The 24,352-nt window shown below is 37.8% G+C and overlaps 1 long non-coding RNA gene across 1 annotated transcript; it reads right to left on the bottom strand.

Moving 5' to 3' along the window:
- Positions 1-17,348: 17,348 nt before the first annotated feature.
- LOC144667134 (uncharacterized) lies at positions 17,349-23,986 on the bottom strand. Its single transcript, XR_013573285.1, has 3 exons — positions 23,350-23,986; positions 18,523-18,612; positions 17,349-17,441 (listed from the first exon to the last, which is right to left on the bottom strand). It is a non-coding gene; the product is annotated as an uncharacterized LOC144667134 (long non-coding RNA).
- Positions 23,987-24,352: the final 366 nt, after the last annotated feature.

The raw sequence follows: 24,352 nt of genomic DNA, 5'->3' as shown, positions 1-24,352 counted from the left end.
CTAAACATTCCTCCTCTCTGGCAATCGTTTCATATAAGGGGCAAAGAAAGCTCTCGTGATTTCACTTGAACAAGAAATCGCTCCTGGTGCCCAAGTCCCGCCCACCCTTAAATCTTGCATCCGAAGTTCAAATACTTGATATTTCTTATAGTTACGTGCATTTCTTCATGTTGATCATGAAGTGGCCAACTCCCACTGAGTTGCCTTGAGAGCTCATATAATTAGCTACCTGAACTTTGGTAAAAGTTTCACTGGAAATTGGGATCCCTACTCCCTCCCTCTCCTCCCTCATCACCGCTACATCACCACCCCCTTCAGGACCCTCTTTCGGTTCATTGTAACCTCGCACGCTTCTACTGCAGACCATGTGTTTGCCATGCTGTTTTTATGCAGTGTATGAAACACAAACTGTGTCGGAGGACCTTTGAAATTACAGTGGCCATGAAATCAGAAATAGACATTAGGGTACCGACAATTTATAAATACAGTGGAACCCCGTTAATACGGACACCAAGGGGACAAGCCAAATTGTCCATATTAAAGGCAAATTCTTTACAAAATTGTAAACAATAAGTTTTGGGGTTCTTAAACATCCCAAATTGGCCCCAACTTTATGAAACACATTTGTTGAAAACTGGGCGCGAGCTAGTTCGCGTTGTGACGTCGCAGGGCTTCCGCAAAGATTGTTTACCAGACGATCATACAACGAAGAAGCAGGGTTTGAAATTTCAAAAACTAGTTCCCTACATGTCTGATAGTGCCCATATCCGCCATTATTGCTTGCACAGTTTATATTGATTTTTAAAGACTGGCGCGAGATGGGCAAACCCTGTGACGTCATCAAATCAAAATGGCTGCGATAATAATGTCTCCCATGATCGTGTGTCTTTAAGAAGGATGGCGGAGAAAAATAAAGGTAAAACTGAAAAACTACAGCCAAAAATTATTCGCAATACCATAAAGTTATTTAAGAGAAGGTCTCCTTAAGATCCACAAACTAAATTTGGCTCAATAAATAGAATTCGCTCAAAATCCCTCCAGTAATTTCTTATTATAAGTAAGTAACAAATATGAAAATTAGACTGGAGAAAAATTGTTTTCTTTATGAAATCTGGATAAAAACTTTTTACACCTCCTGGTGGTCTCGACGGCCATTGGCCGGATCGTGAAATTCGGTAAAGTCCAACCATTCGCTCTAATACAAATATTGCAGCTACATCGCTAAAATACCGATCCTTGTGAACAACAAGCCTTGGCCTTTTAAACTGGATGAACCGCATTGAACAACTTTGCTTATCAAGAAAGAGACAAGGATCTAAAGTTTGGCTATTTTGGATGTTAAAGGCTAGCTCAAATTTCCCTTTACTTTATGAAGTAAAATATCAAAAGTGGCTCGTACTCACACGCTAAACTGCATTTCAGCGGCAAGCTCCATCCTTCCGCTCTGAGAATATGTAAAAATATTTGAGGGTGTGAATGGGGGGGTCCACATGTCGGTAGTCGGTTAAAAAATCCTTACTTCGTCGGTTGTCGGTTACAATTTTCGACCTTTGTCGGTTGTCGGTAAATCTAAGTTAATGATTAAAAGTGCAAGTTAATTATTAATTTTTGTTATTTAATTTACGCAGTTTCAAGACTTTAAACTCTAGACTATATGAAAATTTGTAATAATTCATTATTTGGTTGCACTTAAACCTCGTTAACTCAGATTTTCTAAGCAACGTGTTCGTCTAGTACCGATGAAATCAGTTTGCATCAGCAAATGCTCGTCAAATATTATTTACACATCGAGCGAAATTGAAATTTGGACCGTTCTCAGAAAAGAATAAATTTAAAGGCAGTGTTATTCATTTACCAATAAAACAGAAGGATGCTTATAAACTCTTTTACTCGCTTCTTCCATTTGTAAGGGATTTTTCTTTTCAATTTTTGCTTTCCTGAAAAATGGACGGTGTATACAAACATTCCGTTCAACAAAACTGCTGCTTTCATCCGATATTAAATTTGGAAGCTCTAGCAGCCACTGCCCATCTGTTACAATTGCAAATTTTCGCATTTTCCCCGTAAGCGTTTTTGCCAGGCGAAATAACTTCAGCGAGAACCTGCCAATGCCAAATTATTGCGCCTGCTCCTTTAGCCCTAAAAAACTCCGTTAGATGTTTTTTAAGCTTGGAAACACCTTTATGAGATTTTTTTTCCCACCGGAACCCGGCTACGATGGCGTTCGATGGCAACCTCCTCTCCTTACAATCACTTTAACAATCCCGCTCATGGCCTGTCACCACATGAATAACCAACGCGCAGTGAAAATACAAGAGCGGGACGCCTTGTGGACTCGATTACCAGCCACTGTTCTACAAATGAGCCTCTGCTGCTGCTCGAAAAGGTGACAGGAAACTTTATAATTGACTAAATTTTGAATTGGTGTGGTTACTTCTGAACTAGACATTTCCTAAGCTAGACATTCAAAATGCTGTTCTTTCTGAATACAAATGTCCGCATAACATCGGACCATGTCGGTTGTCGGTTAGAATTTATTTGTCGCTAATCGGTCATTTTTTCCTCGTTTTGTCGGTAGTCGGTAATATTTTTCGCCCTTTGTCGCTAGTCGATTAACCCCATTCAGACCCTCATATTTGGCCGTTCTCTACTCCTTCGATTGTTGACAAGGGGCGAAACAAGTGCTACTCGGCGGATTTCGCCATGTTGTGTCGTAACAATTCGAGCCAACTTTAGTACCAAAAGAGGAGAATTTTGTTAGATCATTAGTACATTTATCTCGTAGCGATGGAAGAAATCACATTGCAATCCGCTTTAATCTGAACGGAAATTATCACGTCGAGATAGTCCATTTTACAGCACCTTTACAGCTATCGATCTTCTACTGACCGAATTCTATTGAGCGAATTCTATTTATTGAGCCAAATTAAGTTTGTGGATCTTAAGGAGACGTTCTCTTAAAGCAAGTTTGTCGTTTAGTTTCATAGGCACTCAAAACGTGCGCTGTCAGACATTCAAGACAACTTTTATTCACACTTTGAGTAAGTGTTTATTCCAATGTGCAACAACTGTCACTGATAAGAAACATGTAACTAAAACAACTAGAACTATTTTCTTTCTTCTCTTGCGAAGTGTTCCTGAAAGAAAAAGATGACATCATTACTCGTTTCACAGAATACGGCTTATTCGGAGCCAGTTAGCTTGATTAGCATATTTAGTCGCAGTGGAAAGTGAAAGAAGCCGTGCGCACAGTAAAAACGGGCAAATCTCCAAGCGTCTCTGACTGATCGGTCTCCATTTTTTACCATTTGGCTTTTCCAGGTGTGCATCGAAAACACAAGGTAAAGAATTAAAGTTAGTTTTGGATTGCTTCGGGTAAATTTTTCTTTTTTTGTTCCAGTTATTAAGATCTTGTAGACAAAATTGAAACACGACACTTATCCAAATGATTTAAGAGTCCTGACCGACTTGTAACATACCAGCGGTAACAGCACTCACCTCACGAGTTCAGATTCAGCAGCACCGAGCAACGACTTTTTCTCTCATGTCTTCGGCCTGCAATATTCACAATCATAGACGTGATAATTAACAATTATTCGCCTCAGGCTCAGTGAATCTCGGCGGTTTTAGTCTAATTTCAGAGGTGAATATCAAGAACTATAAAATAAAGAACTAAAACACAGAAACAAAAAACACAAGTGCTCGCTTGAGTTCGTGTAAACAGGTTTAATTCATCGATTGTAAATCAGAATTTACACTTTAGTTTAAGCAATAAAACGACACAAAACAAACACTACGAAAAAGACAGATATTTAGTACCTTTGTTTAATCGTTGGCGACTTCAATTAAATCCCCTTGAAATAAGTCGAATAGCTCTGATCTGAATAGGACTGAACAAATTTTTGTCAATTGATCTGCCACTGAGTTTCTTGTTGGCTCATGCGATCTCCAAAACCACCGTCCTTAGCACCAATTCTAATGCCTCGAAAACCATCTCACGAAAATGTTTTTCGGTTTAAAAGCCTTGGTAGCCAATTTTCAAAATTCCAAATATTTTGAATACTCCGGACTTGAAGTAATTTCTTTCGAATAAACGAAAATTTCATTCAGCAAATGCCGCCATGTTTACTTGCCTGGATGGCGAAGATGGTGTGGCTTAGTAACCAAGCCCTGAAATGTTATATTCACCGCCAAGCGAGGTGAATATAACGTCATAAACCAGAGCTTATTGACCAATCAGAACGTCGCATTCTTTTATTCACCTCTTGAAATTAGACTAAATAATATATACTAACAACAATTTTAACAGAATTTGATAATAACAATAACAACAACAACAATAATAATAATAATAATAATAATAATAATAATAATAATAATAATAACTTTATTTCACGCAATCATTTAAAATACAAGCACCGATAAAAAGGATTAAGAATTAAAAAAAGCTATATAATAAAGGTACTATGTCTTTGTATAAGCGAGAATTAAAATCTTAAAATCATTTCTAATATGTTATAAAATTTGAAAACGATCTCTGGCTTAAAACCTTTAAAAATACGAGCTTTTGGCTGTTTGAACTACAGCGCACCTTCGACGGGTAAAATGTAAAAAAGGTAAAAAACGCAAATGGAAACTATTGTATTCGTGTTTGACCTCCGCTTTCTTTATTTCTATTTCAATGTCATTAATGTTTAGATTGTTCCTTCTCCTGATAGTATAATAATAATAATAATAATAATAATAATAATAATAATAATTATTATTATTATTATCTGTTCCCTGGTCGAATTGGAGTGAATACGTGGAGTATGGTAAATATTAAGTTGAAAATAAAATAAAATAAACACTTAGATCCCAAGCCGTCTTTCGCTGAAAAATTAGGCTAACGTAATATTCTTTGTTAGCTATTTTTTTTTTAACACAAATATCACTAAAAGAAAAAAAAATTTCTACAGAAAAACTCCTTGAAGTGTCTGGTCATGGGAGATTGGGGTGATTTGAAGCGATACAAGGTACACAAGACTCGGTTCGCAAGAACCTTTGTGAGTCTGTAACGACAACGCTGAAAAGTATGGTTTTGTAACAACGCTGACATGTATGGTTTTGTTCTGAAAAGTGTTGTGTGGGTGGATGTAAGCAGCAAGCACCTTTGGAAATTGGAAGTAGATCGTATGAGAATAACTGCCAACTGAAATGGCACGAAAATCAGATTCGATTTTTTTTACTAGTGAAGAAAATCGTATGAGGCTTATGATTGGTCGTACGTTATTTTCCACTAGTAGGAAAACTCGTGTGACCAATAGGATTGCAATTCATAAAAGAGAAATGATTTTTATTTGAGGCGCTTGTAATGAGTAAATCTCAGTACTTATATAACAAAGCGTCTAAAGGTACGACACATCACAATAAAATATGTTGATACGTACAGCACCGTGGTCACTGTAGCCACCGGGATGCATGATTTCATCCGCTTCTTCCGTATCACATCCTTCAACACAGCATTCCTCATTTACGTCGAGAGTTCCGTCAAAGATAGCGGTAATTTTACCCTCACGAAACTCTTCGCCTTGTTCTTGCACGTAGCTACACCACGACTGCCAGCGATATTCGATTCTTTTAACAAGAAAACTTTTGGCATGATTCCTAAGGATCTTATCGGCATCTGTTTATACACAAATATTGCGCAATTAATTGAGTAGATATACCGCAACATTTTTAACTGAGCATAACAAAGAAAGAGAGCTGGGCAGAACAGAGCTTGTGTCAAGGGACATCTGAGGTTCACTAAGGCTCGATTTTCGATAACTATAAGTACTGGGATGACATGCTTTCTCGTAACACATTTAGATTTACCTTATTATAGGAATTTAACGATACATGTAATTAACGCGAATTTCAAAAATTCGCGTTAATTACATGTACCTTAATTTACGTCATTGTTAATTAAAATCACACTATTTTTCAGCATTGTTATTTTAAGACACCTTTATTTCCGGAAAAGTTATGTTTAAACGACATCTACTTCTCCGTGAAGGCTGCAGGAATAACAGAGGCAGCGGAAAGCACGAGGACGGGATGTACTCCATCCCTGGATCCATTCATTTAATATTAGTCACTATTTGGTCTGTTTAAGTATCTTTGTTGTGTATAGTTAGTTAGTTAGTTCTCTTACTACGCATCATATTCGCGTTAATTAACTGCATGTAAGCCCAAAACAGACGAGAATTCGCGTTAATTAAATGCATGTTAACATAAATTTTAGACAATTCGCGTTAATTTTATTACGCGTACATTTTGTTCGCGTTGTTAAAATGCTTCGTTTTATTCCTATAATAAGGTAGGTTGCCTGAAATGACATTCCCCACTTTTTCAGGGTTCTTTTGAGCAAAACGGAACGACTAGCGTTTCTTTTAGTCATAAGGCTACTTATGCTCATAAGCGGTGTTACTGGAAGTCTGTTTAATTACTTTTAGCAGTTTCACAGTGATCTCTATCTCTTTAGTTAAGACACGCTCCGCGTCAGTAAAATATAACACCGAAACTCTCGTATGCCAACACAAACAAAGGTGTGGCTGACTAGGGTCCTTTAATTTGTTGCCGGTCCTTTTGGAGTTTCCGAACTAGTATTCGTATATTCGTATTGTTTCCACAGCTGCTCCTAGTGTTCTTAATGAACCTTTTCAATACCAACACCATAATGAGAGATAATGAAAAAAAAAAGCCAGAAAGTCATATCTGTCTGAAATGTTCAGATTTTTCGCAACGTGACAAAGATATATCTAATTTTACAAGATAACTAATTACTGAGTGACGGAAAAAAATGTCGATTAGGTAACAAAACTAAGTAGTCATGCAGAGTAAGATTGACATAAGTAATTTGCTACTGGGTGAAAGGTTTTTCGAATGATAAAAATGCACATATCTGGGGTGAAAGTTATTATTAGGACCTTCAAAGTCATCCTTTCATGGTGTCCATGAACAGTTTGGCGAGTATCGGTGCAGGGGAAGACCACATAGCAACGCCATCCGATATTAATAAATACCCTGAAATAAGAAATGGGTTTGGGCCGTGGCAAGGCCAAGTATAAACTGTTGAGACTATCCCTTGTTATTATTATTTTTTAATGTCCGGAATGCCTTTCTAAATATATTGCCGAATTTTGAAGTTTTCATGTGTAGGCTGTGAGGCCTGCTATGTCAGCAAGACTAACCGGTATCTCATCAAACGGATCTGTGAGCACCTTTAATTTCCACCGACAGCAGGAAAGGCCCACATTTTTCATTATCTTAACAGCTCGGTGAATTGTCGAACTAAAGGAACGACGTTCTATCCTGTGCAAGAAACTCTTTAATAAGATTATGCTCGATAGTAGCCACAAATTACGTAAGTACATACCACAGGAAAATGTAAATATGTATAACCTCAGAAGTCAACGTCATTTTCAAACATGTAAGGCTCGAACAAATCGTTTTAAACATAGTTTTTTTCCTTCTATGTCAAATTTTTAATATAGTTATAATAGATTTTAATAGTTGTATTTTTAATATAGTTTAATAGATTTTAATAGTTGTATTTTTAATATAGTTATAATAGATTTTAATAGTTGTATTTTTAATAATTTATCTCTGTAAATTTTTACGCAATTCAGTTTTTAGACTGTCATGTAAGAATATCAATAAACTATCTATCTATCTATCTATCTAAAATGTTCTGGAGATTATTTTTCCGTCTGAGACACCTCCTCCACCCCTTTCCAGCTCAAAATCAACTTGGGGGAGGTAGTTCTTACTGGCCTGCATCTTACTCTTCTTTAGCAAAACAAGGTCATCAAAATTAAGATGAGTTCGTTTATTGTACTCTTCAAAAACCCATTAATAATTTTTATTATATGGCTACAATAGTACGCGCGCTCTGATTGGCTGCTGAGCGGGCATTATTTTCTTGTAATGACCGGGCATTATGAAAATTTTTCTCGGCGACGGTTTTTTGAGTTGTGAGTAAAAGCTACCAGCGAGGGGGCAAAAACAACAAAAAATGCCGACAAAATGTAACTATCTTTTCAATAACTGAAAGAAAAATATAAGCATACCGATACTTCTTTAGTATGAGCGACGAAGAGAGCCACAGAGAGCGAGAGCGAGTTTTACCTCCAGTGTTTTCTCCCTTGATTATACTCTTTTTTGAATAGTGCTTAAAGGCCATATAATAAATAACTTATTAACCTCGTCCGTTCGGTCATTACAGGGGAATCTCAGACCTCGACCTTGATGTATTGACCTCGCTGTCGCTCGGTCAATACATCAAGGCCTCGGTCTGAGATTCCCCTGTAATGACCTCACTCTCGGTTAATAAGTAGTATATAACGACAATACAAAAGAAATTAATGTTTAAGGAGTGTGTTCATATCTGATAAACTTTACGTCTGATAATAAAATAACCCCAAATCTAAATATTTGTGCAAGAATGAGTTGATCTACATCAGAAGATTTGAAGCCGTTCAATAAATTCGCAGTAGTCATGTTTTATCAAGTCTAAAACACTCGGCTGCGCCTTGTGTTTTAAACTTGATAAAGCACTGCTGCTAATTTATTAAACATTACATTAAATACCGCCAGAAAGTATTCATATTAATTTTAAGATAGATGCGAGTTTTTGTTTTAGATAGTAGTATAGCATTGAGATCTTAATTAAGTTGTACAACATGTAACATTGCATGAGGTAAAATCCATTTTTTCTCTAGATTTAAAAAACAAACAAACAGAATATGCCCTTATTTATAAGTCATTTTTTTTATTGAACTGCTTCTTCAGTTGAGAAGAGTGTAAATGGCACACACTCTTATTTATGGCAATGGCCCTTTGCATCGGGGGTGGAAGCGGAATCATGAATCATGAATCATAGCTGTAAAATTAGTAGGAATCATGAATCTTTGTGTTTAAAACTTGGGAATCATGAATAACGGAGATGGCTAAAAGAATCATGAATAACAAATGAATGCTTCCATCGATATTGAATGCTTGTGAATATAGAATGTAACAAAAACTAAACTGATGGGTCATTTTACTAAATTCTTAACAAATATATTCCAGAAATGGCCTGAAATCGCATTTCTGAGCATCTGATTTTTCAAAATTTCCTGGGGGAGCATGCCCCCAGACCCCCCCCCCCTATAGGAAAGCAATAGAAACACGAATGCACCCTTCGCTTCACATCTTCATCCCTTACCGGTACTTTACAGTGATCAAGTATGTTACACACAGTGAATATTTAGAAATAATATGACGACTGAAATATTTTACATCGGCTTCCGGCATAATTCTGTGCAAGGAGAGTCTCCACTTGTAAAAGGAGACTCTGTTAGCAGGGAACCGGAATGTGCAACTTGCAGCATTGTGTTGTAATATCTGTACCTTTTTTAAAATAACGATTTGTATCTAAAATAAAAAAGGAGGTTACAGTATTTCTACAAAAAGGTACCAACTTGGTCGTGATAAAGCAATACTTTAACAGTTTAGCGTAATTCGATGCCACCTTCCATGCTTCGAACTCCATCGAACCACTTTTTTTCTTCGTCTAACAAAACTACTTAGAAGCGTAGGTAAAATAATGGAACATTACCTGAAAGATATTTGTTTTGCTTGAACTCCTGAGATGTTCACAATAGACTGCTTGACTTAAGTGCATCTGAGATGTAGTTAAATCCCCACTAATTGTCTTATACACATGCTATTGTCCTTGAATTCTACAACCTGATTGGCTATTATAACAAAAGATAAGAGAGCATGCTAATTACACACTGACTGTACGAAACCATAACATAAGACGAGTTTTTTGAGACTTGTTTAACTAAAGCTGTTTAACTAAAACGAACAAGGCACAAATCATGTAGTGAAAATTCTTAGTTTTTTTGTTTGTAAAGAAAAAGAGGTTGTGAGATTGTTCATGTTTAAAGAGGATAACTAAGAAGAAGAAAAAAGAAAACAGTAGTTTTTGGTTTTTGGTTTCACAGCTGCTTGGATCGTTCATAATTTCTAATTAAGCGTTTAAATATTAACACCACAATGAGGGATAATGAGAAAAAGATAAAAAATGAAGACATTCATATTCGGCGCTTGTTTTCACACAGTTCGGCTTAACTAACGATAAAATAAACACATGCAAGAAATTCATAACATTTAGTGAAGGGATGTAATCACAACTCTTTTTCATTGCAAGCATGTTTTGGATGAAACTTCGTCCATTTTCAGTACAAGTAACAGAAACCCGCTAGTTGGTGTGATATAAATGCAAGGAAGATACAAAAGTGTGCAAAAATCGGTAATTACAAAGTGACAACAAGAAGCTTCAGTGTAAGTTAAAACCGGGCGGTTAATTTGTAAGAACTTGATTAGAAAAAAGCTGTGAAAACAGTAGTTTGGGGAGTTTGTTTCCACAGCGTCTTCGATCTTTCATAGTTTCTTATTAAGCGCTTAAATATTAACAACACAATGAGGGAAAACTAGAAAAAGATAAGAAAGTCACAGGTGTAGAACATTCAGATTCGGTGCTTGTTTTCACACAGTTTGACTTGCTTAACAGTAATAAAAATCAATGCAACACATGCACAAGCACGAAATTCCTAACCATTGAGAGAAACGAATTGCCGTATTACTAGCAGACAGGAAATTATTTTCAAGATAACCACATCTTTAATTTTTTAATGCAAGCATGTTTCGGATGAAACTTCATCCATCTTCAGTACATGTATTAGAAACCCGCTACTGGGTGTGATATAAATGCAGGGTGGATACAATAGTGTGCAAAAATCGGTAATTACAAAGTGACAATGAATGAAGAAGATATATCTAATTAGAAGGTGACGAGAATATAGAAAATATAACTAATTACTGGGTGACGGAAAAAAAGCCGATCGACAAACAAAAATACATAACCAGTGATGAAAGATTGACGAGAAATTTGCCGAAATGAGTGAGGGTTTTTTTCCAACGAATATGAGGAGCCTTCTTGATCGTATCCTTCTTGCATTTATATCACACCAACTAGCGGAATTCTGTTAGGCCCGGTTCAAACGTCGCGCTATCGTCGTGTCGAACTCAATTGTATCAAGTTCGACATTAGCGCGATTGCAGCACGACAGTTGATTCAAACGTCGCATTTAATATCTGCTGACTGGTTCAAACGTCGCGGTGTCTTCGTGTCGAACTCAATTGTATTAAAAAAATGTGCACATATCAAGAGTCTTGACAGAGCTATAAAGCTGGCTGAACCATTCGCCGAGGTTCTTCTCTTTTTGAAACCGTTGCAATTTTGATTACAGTCGCTGTTTATCTGCCAAGTTAGAGCGGCTTTCCTGCATTCAGCAACATATGTCCGTGTCTGAAATTTGTTCCTTATTTCCCGCCGTACGGCCTTCTTTCTCGCCATTCGTGAAGAGTACTAGAGAGTACAGTGGAACCCCGCTTTACGGACACCCGCTTAATACGGACACCCCGGTATTACGGACAGTTTCGTTGGTTCCGACGAAAAGCTCATACATTTTCTCTTAGATTAACCCGCTTATTACGGACACCCGTTAATACGGACAACGGACACTTTTCCGTATCCCGAGTGACAAACTCTTATTCATCGTCAACCCCGCTTTAGGGACACTGTTTATTTGTGCACTGTCAATTTTCATTGTCGCGATTATTTCTTAACTTGAAGACATTGGTCCTGGTCAAATAATGACAGAATTCGACGAGTTAAAACGAATTTATCACAAAGGGTAGCTTAATAGCGTGACTTGAGAAGGTTTTGTCGAATCTTCAGTCCGCCGGGTTGTGTCGCAAGCTAAAAGCTTCCGTGCAAAGTTATGGACTTTTTCAAATGAGTTTGTAGAGTTTGAGAACGGTTACAGTGAGAGTTTCATTTACAAAAGAAAAATTATAGAAATCGTTCTGTTGCTGTTGAAATGCATCTAATTTCTTGTATATAGTAAAGTTGCGACATTTTCACTGTTGACTGAGTTTATTAAAGTTTCGTTCGAGTGTCTGACAAGATCGTAAGGTTTTCGTAAAAACTATTAATTTTGGTCAGGGTCCGGAGTTCACAGTTTGTTACAGTAACAATATAATAAAACGTTTTGTTGCCGTAAAAACGTTTGCCTTCGTCTTTGTGTCGATAAAACATGTAGCCGTGACATTTTTTCTGAGACCCCGTTTAATACGGACACCCCGTTAATACGGACAATTTGGCCTGTCCGCTTGCAATTGGTGTCCGTATTAACGGGGTTCCACTGTAGTAGTATTCGATTTTGCTGACAATACGTTTGAACATTCTGATAATTCCGACTCAGTACTGATTTCGAGTTGCTCAGATGATAGGTCTTCATCTTCGCACTCTGAATCTAAGCTTTCGTTGCCATTCAAATTGACATCGCAATGAGCACAGTTATTTCTCCAAACCATTTTTCAACTCCTGAAACCGATATTTACGCATGCGTCTCGCGTAACCACGCTGTGAAAGTGTTCGGGACTACATTATCATAATGTATGCATTAGGTTTTGCTTCAATTTTGTACGACGTTTGAATCAAACGTCGTGCCAACGTCGAACTTAATATTCTTTAAGTTCGACTTTAGCGCGACTGTAGCTCGACGTTTGAATCAACGTCGCGCCAGAGTCGGGTAGCGCGACTAAGCTCGTCGCGCTACCCGACTCTGACGCGACGTTGATTCAGACGTCGAGCTACAGTCACGCTAAAGCCTGGTTTCCATATGATCGCAGACGATCGCAATGGATCGCAGAGGATCGCAGAATTGTAGGTTCTGCGATCTGCGATCATATGGAAACACACTTTTGCGATCGTTTGCGATCGTCTGCGCTCGATCGCACACGATCGCAGACGATCGCAGAAAATAGAACCAAGTTCTATTCCCTGCCTGCGATCGTCTGCGATCGTTGCGATTATATGGAAACACAATTGCGATCGACTGCGATCAATTGCGATCGAAATTTATCCCATAATATTGATAATCGATCCCATCATTCAACACTTCTGCGATCGTCTGCGATCTTTTGCGATCATATGGAAACAGTTCACTCTTCGATCTTTGCGATCACACGGTTCGGTAAAATTCTGTGATTTTGCGATCGTCTGCGATCATATGGAAACCAGGCTTAAGTGTCAAACTTAATTCATTTAATTGAGTTCGACACGACGATAGCGCGACGTTTGAACCGGGCCTTACTTTTATTAAAGATGGATGAAGTTTAATCCACAACAGGTTTACAATAACAAAAAGGCTTGAAAAAAGTGGGCGTTTTATTCTGCCAGTATCTGAGATGTTTTCTTATCTTATCCCCACTAATTGACTACTGCAAATGTCCTTGCATTCTACAACCTGATTGTCTGTTATAAGATAGATAAGTAAATTATGAGTGGGTGGGTAAGGTAGTACCAGCCATAACGCTCTCTAGCGGAATGAACACCCACAATAGACTCCCAAAGATATTCTACAAACACTAGCTGATTACTTATCGCACTTGGAATAGTTCCGTCGCCGTTGTACTTGAACAATGTCAATTTATTCATTATCTGTGCTACTTATATGCAATGTCGATAATAACTATTCTGCACTGCAACAATTCGGCCGTCACCTAGAATCACCTATACTTCACTGATCAAGGAACCATCAATGGGCTCTTTGTCCCTCAATACTCAAATCCACACAAAGAGACCATTGATGGTCTCCTTTTTGAGGCCAAGTCACACAACACGCTACAAAACGCCTACTTTGTTAAACTTCATCAATCCCAAACGTCAATGGGCTCTTTTATCCCAAAACTCATATCTAAACAAAGAGACCATTGATGGACAGCTACGAAGGCCAATTAATCCTTAAACATTACTCCCAAACCTTACTCCCAAACCTCAAACCCAGGCCTCACTTTAGGTATTCAAATTTTACAGTATACTGCCGTTATTAAGCCTTGCGAATAGTTAGTGGACATTCAACCATCTCCCGTAAATCATGGGACAACGTGCTTGTTTCGAAAAACAATTTTGTCACAACACACCATCGGTTACGGCTAGACAGGCCAGCAAGATATTAGCGTAACGTTGGGGAGAACAGTGAAGGGGCAGGTGATGCCGTTAATAATGATGGTGATGATAACCGTTACATCAAAGGAAGCATTTCTTGTGTCGACATCTATGGTAGTATTTGCAAACGGTCTAGAAATAATTTGAACTGGTGTGGTTAGCCATGTTGAGTCTGTGAAGCTAGCAAACTCTTCTGCGGTTTGCTACAAATTAAAGTGTTCCAAATTTATGTCCCATCTATGTGTTGCATAAGTAAGGATTAACGTATTGATTATTGCGTACATTTTTTAATCCTTCAAGCCACCGACATAATTTCATCAGATAGAGTTTTAATTTCAAGTTATTATATTTATATGAAAGGGTCTTCGTTTGATTTTGGACTGAAGGGAATTCCTGATAAAAGCCATTGGAAAGATTTTATTGGACGCAATAGAGAAACACATTTTTGGAAAATAATTTAACGCCTAAGCAGGGTATAACAATTTGTTTAGACAAATATACGAAGCTGAGAGAAAGTCTTTATTTATTTGGGTAACTACGTATATTCAATAAAGGACGCGATAGATCCATTAAATGGAAGGAAAACAGTACTAAAAACTTAAATCCTTTTTCCAACAGAACAAACTCTCTTCCCCAGAATTGTTTTGTAAATTTCCTTTGGTGAAATTTATGGTTGTGTCGGAAATGAATTTTAGATCATAGAATCTGCAAGGTACTAGATATTAATAAAATGCTGTTAATCCTCTCTTCACGAAACAGACGCATTCATTCAGGTCCCTGACGATATCAAGATCTTTTAGTGGTATATAAACCTGGCCGCTCGTTACGCTCATCTTTACACAAACTGCTGGTCATTCCGCCAACCAAATCAAAAACCGGTGATAGGTCGTTTCAGGTAGCAGCACCCAAGCTTTGGAACTCTATGCCCAGCAGCATACGTTTAGCAAGAACTTTGACATGTTTTAAAAATTTAGCTAAGACGTTCCTTTTTAAAAAGTGTTTTTCTTGAATGTTTGAATTTTAAATTTTTTAACATATATTTGTAACTCTTTTTATGCTTTTTAGTTTTTATTTTATCTATTCTTTTTTAAATTTTATATATTTATAATGTAAGAGCATAGAGACTTTAGTATTATGCTCATAATACTGACTTACTTACTTACTTACTTACTTCTTCTTCTTCTTCTTCTTATTATTATTATTATTTTTATTATTATTATTATTATTATTATTATTATTATTATTATTATTATTATTATTATTATTATTATTACAAGTGAAACCGGTAAAAGTAATATATAATTTTATACAACAACCAAGGTACAACACGCGTTGTGATTGGTTGACGCCTGTCATCTATCAGAGTACAGATGTACAGATGATGTCATTGAAAATTTGTTTTCATTGTGTCGGCCAAGATGGCGGACAATTTTGTTAATGTTGTTGTATAAAACAAATAGATTCCATTTTGTCATGCGTCTGTCCAGTGTTATAGATCACAGATGACGTCAAAATGTGGTAAGCACATCAGTGACCCACTCGCCTAGCGGCTCGTGGGCCACTTTTTTGTGCTTACCACATTTTGACATCATCTGTGATCTATAACTGGACAGACGCACGGCAAAATGGAATCTATTTGTTAAATATATCCCATAGTAAACAGGTAAATGTGAAAATAGATTATTGTGTATCAATCAGATTAATCTGCAGCTTACATCCATGAGCAAATGCATACATTCTGCAGTTCCAGAAAATATCCATACCCAGCCCAAGGATGGTCATTGGAAATTCCGAGGGAAAGGGGGGATCAATAGTTAAAAAGAAAGTAAGAAGTTAAACTGGAAATCCCAGGGAGTGGGTGGGTCCAAACCAAATAACCATCCTTGGGGGAGGTACATGCATGGATATTTTTTAAAACCACACCCTCTGGAACCAAGCCTGTGCTGAAAAAAAAAAACTTGACAAATTAACTTGACACGTTAACCTTGGGGTAACATTTATGGTCGCATTAATAATAATGTAAATTCTCTATTATATTTCATAATTTATTTTTACATGTTTTTATTGAAAAAAAGAAAAAATTGTCATAAACCACATGTATTTCTAACTTGATTCAACAAAAGGTGCCCGGCCGGCTGGAAAAGAGGCTTGAAATTCACCAACAGCCACCCTCCCTCCCCCTGAAGTCCCCTGGCTAGACCAGGACCAGGGGGGCCGAGCAGAGTGCCTAGTCCAGCCCGGTGACAGCCAAGCTGCCACAGCGCTGCAGCTGCCTGACAGTCACAAGAAAATACTCATTAAAATACCATGACCTTGCTGTGTCTGGCTAGGTCTGGTGAAAATGACACAAAAACACTCCACTAAGCCCACCCCCTAGAAAGCCAGCAATTCAACCCCTGACCCTGGGCTCCCTAGGGCTGCTAGTCCTACCACTCAGCTACCCGGCACAACCTTCCAAGACGTTGCCCCCCCCCCCTCAATTTTTTCTTGCGGGACTGGCTTGAAGGCCGACTAACGTTGGCCTTCAAGCACGGTTTGCGGAGTCCACCTTTTGTCAAATCAGTGTAGATTGTGACACAACATGGACCTGGAAAGGCCCCTGGGGCACCCGGTCTGTGCCAGACTCACGGCCCCCGGCTGGTTAGCAAGGCCTGCAGGCCTTTAGGACGTCCCGGTTATTTTACGCTGGCATAATCTAACTTGTTTCAACAAAAGGTGCCCCGCCGGCTGGAAAAGAGGCTTGAAATTCACCAACAGCCACCCTCCCTCCCCCTGAAGTCCCCTGGCTAGACCAGGACCAGGGGGGCCGAGCAGAGTGCCTAGTCCAGCCCGGTGACAGCCAAGCTGCCACAGGGCTGCAGCTGCCTGACAGTCACAAGAAAATACTCATTAAAATACCATGACCTTGCTGTGTCTGGCTAGGTCTGGTGAAAATGACACAAAAACACTCCACTAAGCCCACCCCCCTAGAAAGCCAGCAATTCAACCCCTGACCCTGGGCTCCCTAGGGCTGCTAGCCCTACCACTCAGCTACCCGGCACATCCTTCCAAGACGTTGCCCCCCCTCAATTTTTTCTTGCGGGACTGGCTTGAAGGCCGACTAACGTCGGCCTTCAAGCACGGTTCGCGGAGTCCACCTTTTGTCAAATCAGTGTAGATTTACATGTAGCCTTATTGGGTTCTGTGATATTCATATAATATAAGGAGCCATAAATGACACTAATAAAAGTATATTCAGGTTTAAACTGTCAACATGTGGGAATCAATCATATGACAATTTTATTACATTGACACAGTGTGTATTTTTGAGTTCATTTTGACTAACAGGAATGCCCTATCAAAGTCTTCAAGTCACCTGTAAATAGAAATAAAACAAACAAAAAACTATTTTTCTATGAAATTGCTATTTTCCAGCATGCAGACTGTACAATGTATATTAAAATTAAATGGCCTTTTTCACTGTGCGAAAAAACTGGCTGCTTTTATGTTGGGCTAGTGGGTCCAATCTTTTTTTGCACTTGCTAGATGACATTTATTGATAAATTTTTAATTTTTTGTTGTGCTTGTTTCAAAAGAAACACGGGTCTTTGGTTAATCTTATAGGTAACCTGGATCATGAAAAGAAGAAATCAATTTTCTTTGCACCCCTCCTTTAATTAAGTATTGCAGAAAAATGCCATATTATTTTAATAATCTTTAAACATGTTTTGGACCCTAAAGGTGAGTTTTTGTAATCTGTTCATTTTCAAAGCATTATGTAACAGAAATTTATGTTTGGTATTCTTGTAGAGCAAGTTGCCAAAAAAAAAAGCTGGAGTTTATTTAAATCACATTTACAGCTACTAAGTTCTTGACTTATTTCAATATGAGTTAAAAACAACTTGGGTCTTGAAGAAGTGCGAGCCAACAAGTCAAAAGAGCCATTCCACTATAAATAAGTAGCACATTGGTTAGCCTAAAAAGATCCCTGGTTAGCCTAAGCAGTACTCAAGTTGCCCTGAGTATAGTTAGCTGAGGTGGCTTGAGGTTATGATATTTATTTTATTGAAGTTAGGTATTTCTGACTTGTATGTGTCATGAAACATGCGAGCCATGCAAGCCAGACCAGTTAGCCTACATAGCACTCTGGTTAGACGTAAAAGCACTTTGATTGCCAAAGGGTAAATCATGTTGCTTGCAGTTAGATTTATATAGGGATTAGGGTTTTCTTGCTTGCTAATTTTTACATTGCTGCTTTGAAATGCTTCTTAAGGTCATCCGACAACTGAAAATACAGGCCTTAAAAAAATAAATATTTTTTTAAAAAGTAAACAAATGTCTGGTCAAAAAGCAGATTTCAAATGCCTCAGGCAATTAATGTGTGTAGAGAGAAGAAATGAAATAGCTAGAATTGACTGTCACATTAATATGTATAAAACTAAGAGATCAACAACTACCTGTAGTGAACTTGTTACAATCCACTCACTGAACAGTAATTCAAAATGTCCTGTCAAAACATTAGGCATTCTATTTGTCCCAAAAATTACCTGTAGACCATAAAATGCAAAATATATGTTTACAAATACAATAAAACATCATGAGAAGAACACATATTAAGTTAAGAATGGTCTCAGATATTTATTAAACATGCCCCAAAAGGCATTCCAAAACGTGAGCAGCACTGTTTTTTTAAAGTCTAGATTAGCTACCGGGTTGACTGCAAGTAGTCTGTAATGTAACTTTAAAAAATAAATAGAGATCACACTGAGCTAAAGTGTTTCTTCCAATTTCAAAGGTATCACATAAAATTTTCCTGACTTAATTTTTCTTTGCAGCCTAAAATGGCCACTTGTTTCCGTTCAGTGTTTTGAGGCACATTTCCGCACGTATAAATAATGAAAGGATGCAATTCTTAGCATAAAATTCAGATGACGAACATAACAGTTGCATGCATCGACTGTTATTTTATACTCTGATCGCCTCATTCTCACGAGATAAGATAATGACCGAGTTAGAGGTTGAGTTGAGTTTGAGTTGAGTTTGAGTTGAGTTTGAGTTAAGATTGAGTTAAGATTGAGTTAAGATTGAGTTACCGTTTTCCATTTGTATTTGCTAAAAAAGTGTTTAATTTAAGATGCGAATCACTTTTCACGACCAAATAAGCAAGAAAACTGATACTTTTGTATTTTAGAGAATTATGTTATCCTCATTTCGTGTCCTAACCCACCACACCCCCCCCCCCCCACCCACCCAGTCCCCTTCTAACTTTTTTTTGTTCATTATTCAGTGAAAGCGCATTGAACGAACTGCTGGTACACTGGGCCGGTGAAAGAAAAGAAAAAATGCGAAACATTTTCCAAAAACAATCCAATACATTTTTGTTTATTTCCGTGTTGTTAAAATAAAAAAAAAATAAACTAAAATACAATGTCTAAATTGAATCCAACAATATTAAATGTTACGCAACATGGTGGTTGATACTAAATTTTAACGTAAATAAAACAATCAGCTCTACTTCGATCTTGTGTTGTCCACTATACCGTTCATTATTCTCTAATGTATGATCAAACTATCTCCTCGTTAATTAAATTCTGATATTCTTCAGGTGTAACATTGACATTTTCTGGAAGCATGACAGTCATTGGAGGCACAATCAAATTGCTTTGTTTTGGTTGTGTGTTAATACATTCTTTTCTTGCACAAAATCGAAAAGTACGTTCCACCGCAAAGCTCCTTCCATCTGCTGTTTCATTTGAAGGTACATACAGGCCCTCTACTGAAATGCAAATATCTCCCGCTGAAAACTGATTCTGACAGCCTGGTTTTGCACACCTCGGTTTGGGACCAGGTTGTGTATTACATCGCTGTACTTGCCTGCCCTCTCTCGTATCAAACTGCCTTCAAAAACACGAAATACTGTCTCAGACAACCTTAGCTTTCAATATGTTTTCGACGGTGGGGGGCGGGGAATACCCCTGGATCCCGCTACAAGCTCGTGCTCCAGTGCTTCAAGCCCAAATTACCTCTTTTCCGGGGAGTCGCACGTTAGATCAATGAAAACCTCTGGTATTGCTTTCCCATCTGCTCTATGAATGTTCTATGAAAAAAAAAAAACGATAAGAGGCAAAAAATATGGCAAAGTTATTAGCATAATAATTCACCACTTAGATGCACGTGCTTGCTAACTAAATCGTGTTCGCTTCAAAATGCTAAAACGAATCTACAAGTCAACGATCTGAACGGAGAAAAATGTAAACAGTGGCTCACCTTTTTTGTAGAAACCACTTTTTTCTTTCCCTTTACGTCACCTAATTTCTTTGTTTCCGAAAGAGAGGATCCTCCCTTGGTTTTCGGAAAGTCTTTGACCTAACGATTGAACATCAATACTGTGTCAGTATACCATATTAGAATTATTTATGATGTCTTCCTTAATTAATTTTGCCGAAATTTAGAGAGAAAAAAACCTCTACGCTATCCAGAATATATCTGTTGTGGCCAAGGACAGACCATACTAGAACCCAGACTTCTGCTCTTTTCCCCATGCCATGGTAGATTCTGTCTCGATACTAAAGATACTTATCTTTGACACGGATTAAATTCTCATTTTTATAATTGGACTAGAAAATACAGAGAAAAACCTGGACATATAGAAGAGAATTCGAGGGTTTCCAATGGCCATTATAAAAAATAATGATTATAAGTAATGATTTCTACATACATTCTTGTATTTGTAACTTCCCAGTGGTATTTGAGGTTCTCCAGGACAGTAATCCTCCTCCTCCCAAGATTCAAACATTTCAGGTGTTTTCTAGAAAGGAAAAAAAAAACAGTATCAATTCACGGACTCAAGAGTGATTAAAATTCAGGGGCGGATCCGGAATTTTTGTTAGGAGGGGGTGCACAAATTTGAACTGAAGAAACTGGAAATTTCCCAAACGCCACCATTTCTATTTTTTTAATAATAATTTGCCCCATATTCAGGGTGAAATATACTTCATGTTGCAAAACAAAAACTTGTCACTTGAAACTTGTCACTTGACTCCTGTGACCACTTTTCCAAACCATCACACTTGCCTTTTGTCGCGCTTGTCAACCTATACCCTTTTCAGGATGGACAATTAGTTGCAAAAATCATGTATAACATCTTACCGTAAAAAGAAAAGAAATCCGTACGGATGAGAGCGTTCAACGTGAGAACCCCCCCCCCTCATAATCTTTCCGATGGTCCGAACCTGGCCTTCTATTTTTTTTTCCTGCGCTTCCCAGTGCAACTTTTGTCACGATCGAGCTCGAGAAGAAAATTGCACGAAAGCGCAATTGCAAGTGTAAACAGACGGCAATTCTATCGCCCTGATATCGCAGAAGCTTTGAACATTACGAAATTGCCACTACTTTACACTTGCGATTTTCACTGCGAGCTCGAGCGCGACAACAGTTGCACTGGGAAGCGCACTGGGAAGCGCGACAAAAATCGCCCGTGTAAACTAGCCTTACAGACTGAAAGCCGTCAACCTTCAAAGTTATTAACTTCTTTTATGACAAATCCTATGCACATGCCTATACAACCGCAAACAATTATAAATAAACGTTTTCGAAACGAAAGGTTTTTACCTTCACGCGTGGCTTGCTGATTTCTTTAAATTCAGGGGTTGTGGTTTCAAGGCTGTCATCATCAGATATTTCGTCACCCTAAATTTTTAAAGCAGATAAAACATAGGCTTTTCCTTTTTCTCGTATCAGAAAACCAACGATGCGGCAAACGGACAGTTACCTGTGCATCACTGGCAGATTTCTTTAAGGCAATTTGCATTGCTTCTTCTTCACTTTCGACTTGGAATTTAAACCAACAGCTGTTGGTAAGGCGCGCTGGTGAAGAACTAAAAAGAGACTCCCCTTTGACTACATCAGCGTAGGAGGCAACAGAGTCACAATCCGAATCGCTACTTATAGACTCCATGATCGACCGTAATGGACAAAACAAATGATAAGAATGATCTTCAACGCACTTAAAACACGTTGTTCTCCAAATATCCAGAATTCGAAAAGGCGAATTATTTCTCTGTCCATTGTGGAGTTACCATGGCATTCAGACGAATTCCGATCTGATCGTGCGATTGCCGTGGGAAAGAATTCGCATTAGCCCGAAGAAAGGCTAGACAGAGAAACTGCGGGATAATGGTGAAATCAGTTTCGTATCACAAAATTAAATTTTGTAGCCAGAACCCCTGAGCTAAGACTAATTTTTCTAATCGGGTCTCCATTTGCCTTTAAAAAAAATAGTTTAGTAGCTGGTGGATAGAGGGTTTCAAAAATTGAAATGTCGGTTTGAACATAGCTAGTCGACGCGCGAGACAAAAGAAAAAATATTATGTTAGCCTCTCCTATTTTCTTCCTCTCGCGTTTCTCGAATAGCCTGAATAAAACTATCTCTGAAAGAAAATTAATGATGGACTGCTTGTAGTCAACACCGCGATAAAAGGTAATGATTTGCAAGCAACAAAACACGAGAGCTGAATTGTTCTTAGCGTAAAACGCGAAATAGTGTAAATTTGTCAGTAAGATGTTAAGTATTATTTCAGTAAATATAATGAGAACCTTCGATTTTGAACTTTCTATTGTAAAAAAAGGAAAAGACACTGGAAATACGGTAACTCAATCTTAACTCAATCTTAACTCAAACTCAACTCAAACTCAACTCAAACTCAACTCAACCTCTAACTCGGTAAATAGCCGATCCCCATTCTCACTATCTATTCTTTTAGTAATTAGTAAGCTAAATTGATAATCATGAAAAACGTCGAAGACATAAGCTTTAACCAGTCTAAAAAAATCATTGGAAGGAGCGGTGTAGGGAAGGATTTCTAGCGCCAATAAATACCAAACAGCATGTAAGACGGCAGCATTTTATATAGCGTACGTAGACAGTATGCTGTTATTGTTCGTAGAGAGCGATTGAACCGATAATAAAAACTCTTCGAACAATTTTAATATCCACTCTGGCAAATAATGAATTACTTTGGCAAACTCAGTAAATGTAAAGCAACTCTTCTACTAGCCACAGATGAGCTCTCGACCTCATATATTCAGAGGTTTGCTTAAACCAAGACATTTCGTGAAAAGGTCTGTGACAATAAGAGCCTTACGCGGCCGATTTGTTCACATACCTCGGGGAAATAAAAGGCTTTAAAATCTATTTTTAAGCTTGGGGATTTCTAACAAATTCGAACTACTGCACGTATATATCTGAAGCTATGTATTTTGGGGGAAAGATAAGAGCCTCTTACCTGGATGACTGTGAGAGCACATCAAGTTCTTGAAAAGAAAATTATCAATTGTCCGCCATTTTTTTCCAAACATTTCGCAGCCATCCTCGTACCCAGGACCTTCGTCTTCAGGACCAGCTCGCTCAGAGTTTGCGCATGCTCATTGCGTTTTTCCGCTCTGAAGCAGGGGAAGAGACAGCTATAAAACGCTCAACTCCACCGAAGGCAATTTAAACGAAAAAAAAATGGCAACGCTATCATAAAGAGCATACATTCAAGCCTTTGGCAAAATTTTCTTTTATTCCAAATGCAAATGGTCGTTGAGTAGGAAGCTAACAAACTTTTCAATTGTATTTTTTACTGCCGTACTTTTTCAGGAAAGAGTAATAATGGCCATTTTTTTAAAAAAATAAATAAAAACTACAACTTCGTTCAAAAATATTTTAAGAGAGAGGTTTTACTAAAGTTTCCAAGCGAATTTAAAAATGTGATTCGTTCTGGTCACGTGACCGATGACGTCATAACAATGGGATTGATTGAAAAGTACTTAACATATAAGTATCTACCAACATGTACTTTCTTGTTACCTCACATTTAATGCAACGCCAGATACGTACTTGTACCCAGACTCCCATTTTTTGAAAATTGTACAGAGCCCCCTTAAAATTTATATTTTGTTCGGTACCTCGGCAGTCCAAAATGCCTCACACCAATGTGCTTCAAACTGCAATGACTGTTTTTTCAGTAACAAACTATTTTCGTCACAGTGAGCAAATACGAACTTCTGAGCAAAGTCACGTGACTAATGACGTCATTGACGTACGACTTATACAAGAAGTACTTTATGGTAAGGGATATTTCTAAACGACGTACTACTCCTACTGACTTCAAACTGACCAAGTTATTTGGCATTGACGATTTTTCAGTTGCAAAGGATTTTGGGAAGGTTTTTATTATAATTATATATTACTTTTATAATAATTATTATTATTATTATTATTATTATTATTATTATTATTATTAT

This window comes from Oculina patagonica, chromosome 1 (assembly GCF_052425735.1).
Source record: "Oculina patagonica isolate OP01 chromosome 1, crgOcupat, whole genome shotgun sequence".
Taxonomy (NCBI): domain Eukaryota; kingdom Metazoa; phylum Cnidaria; class Anthozoa; order Scleractinia; family Oculinidae; genus Oculina; species Oculina patagonica.
The sequence above is the reverse complement of the archived record's forward strand: the minus strand, read 5'-3'. Positions and strand labels throughout refer to the sequence as shown.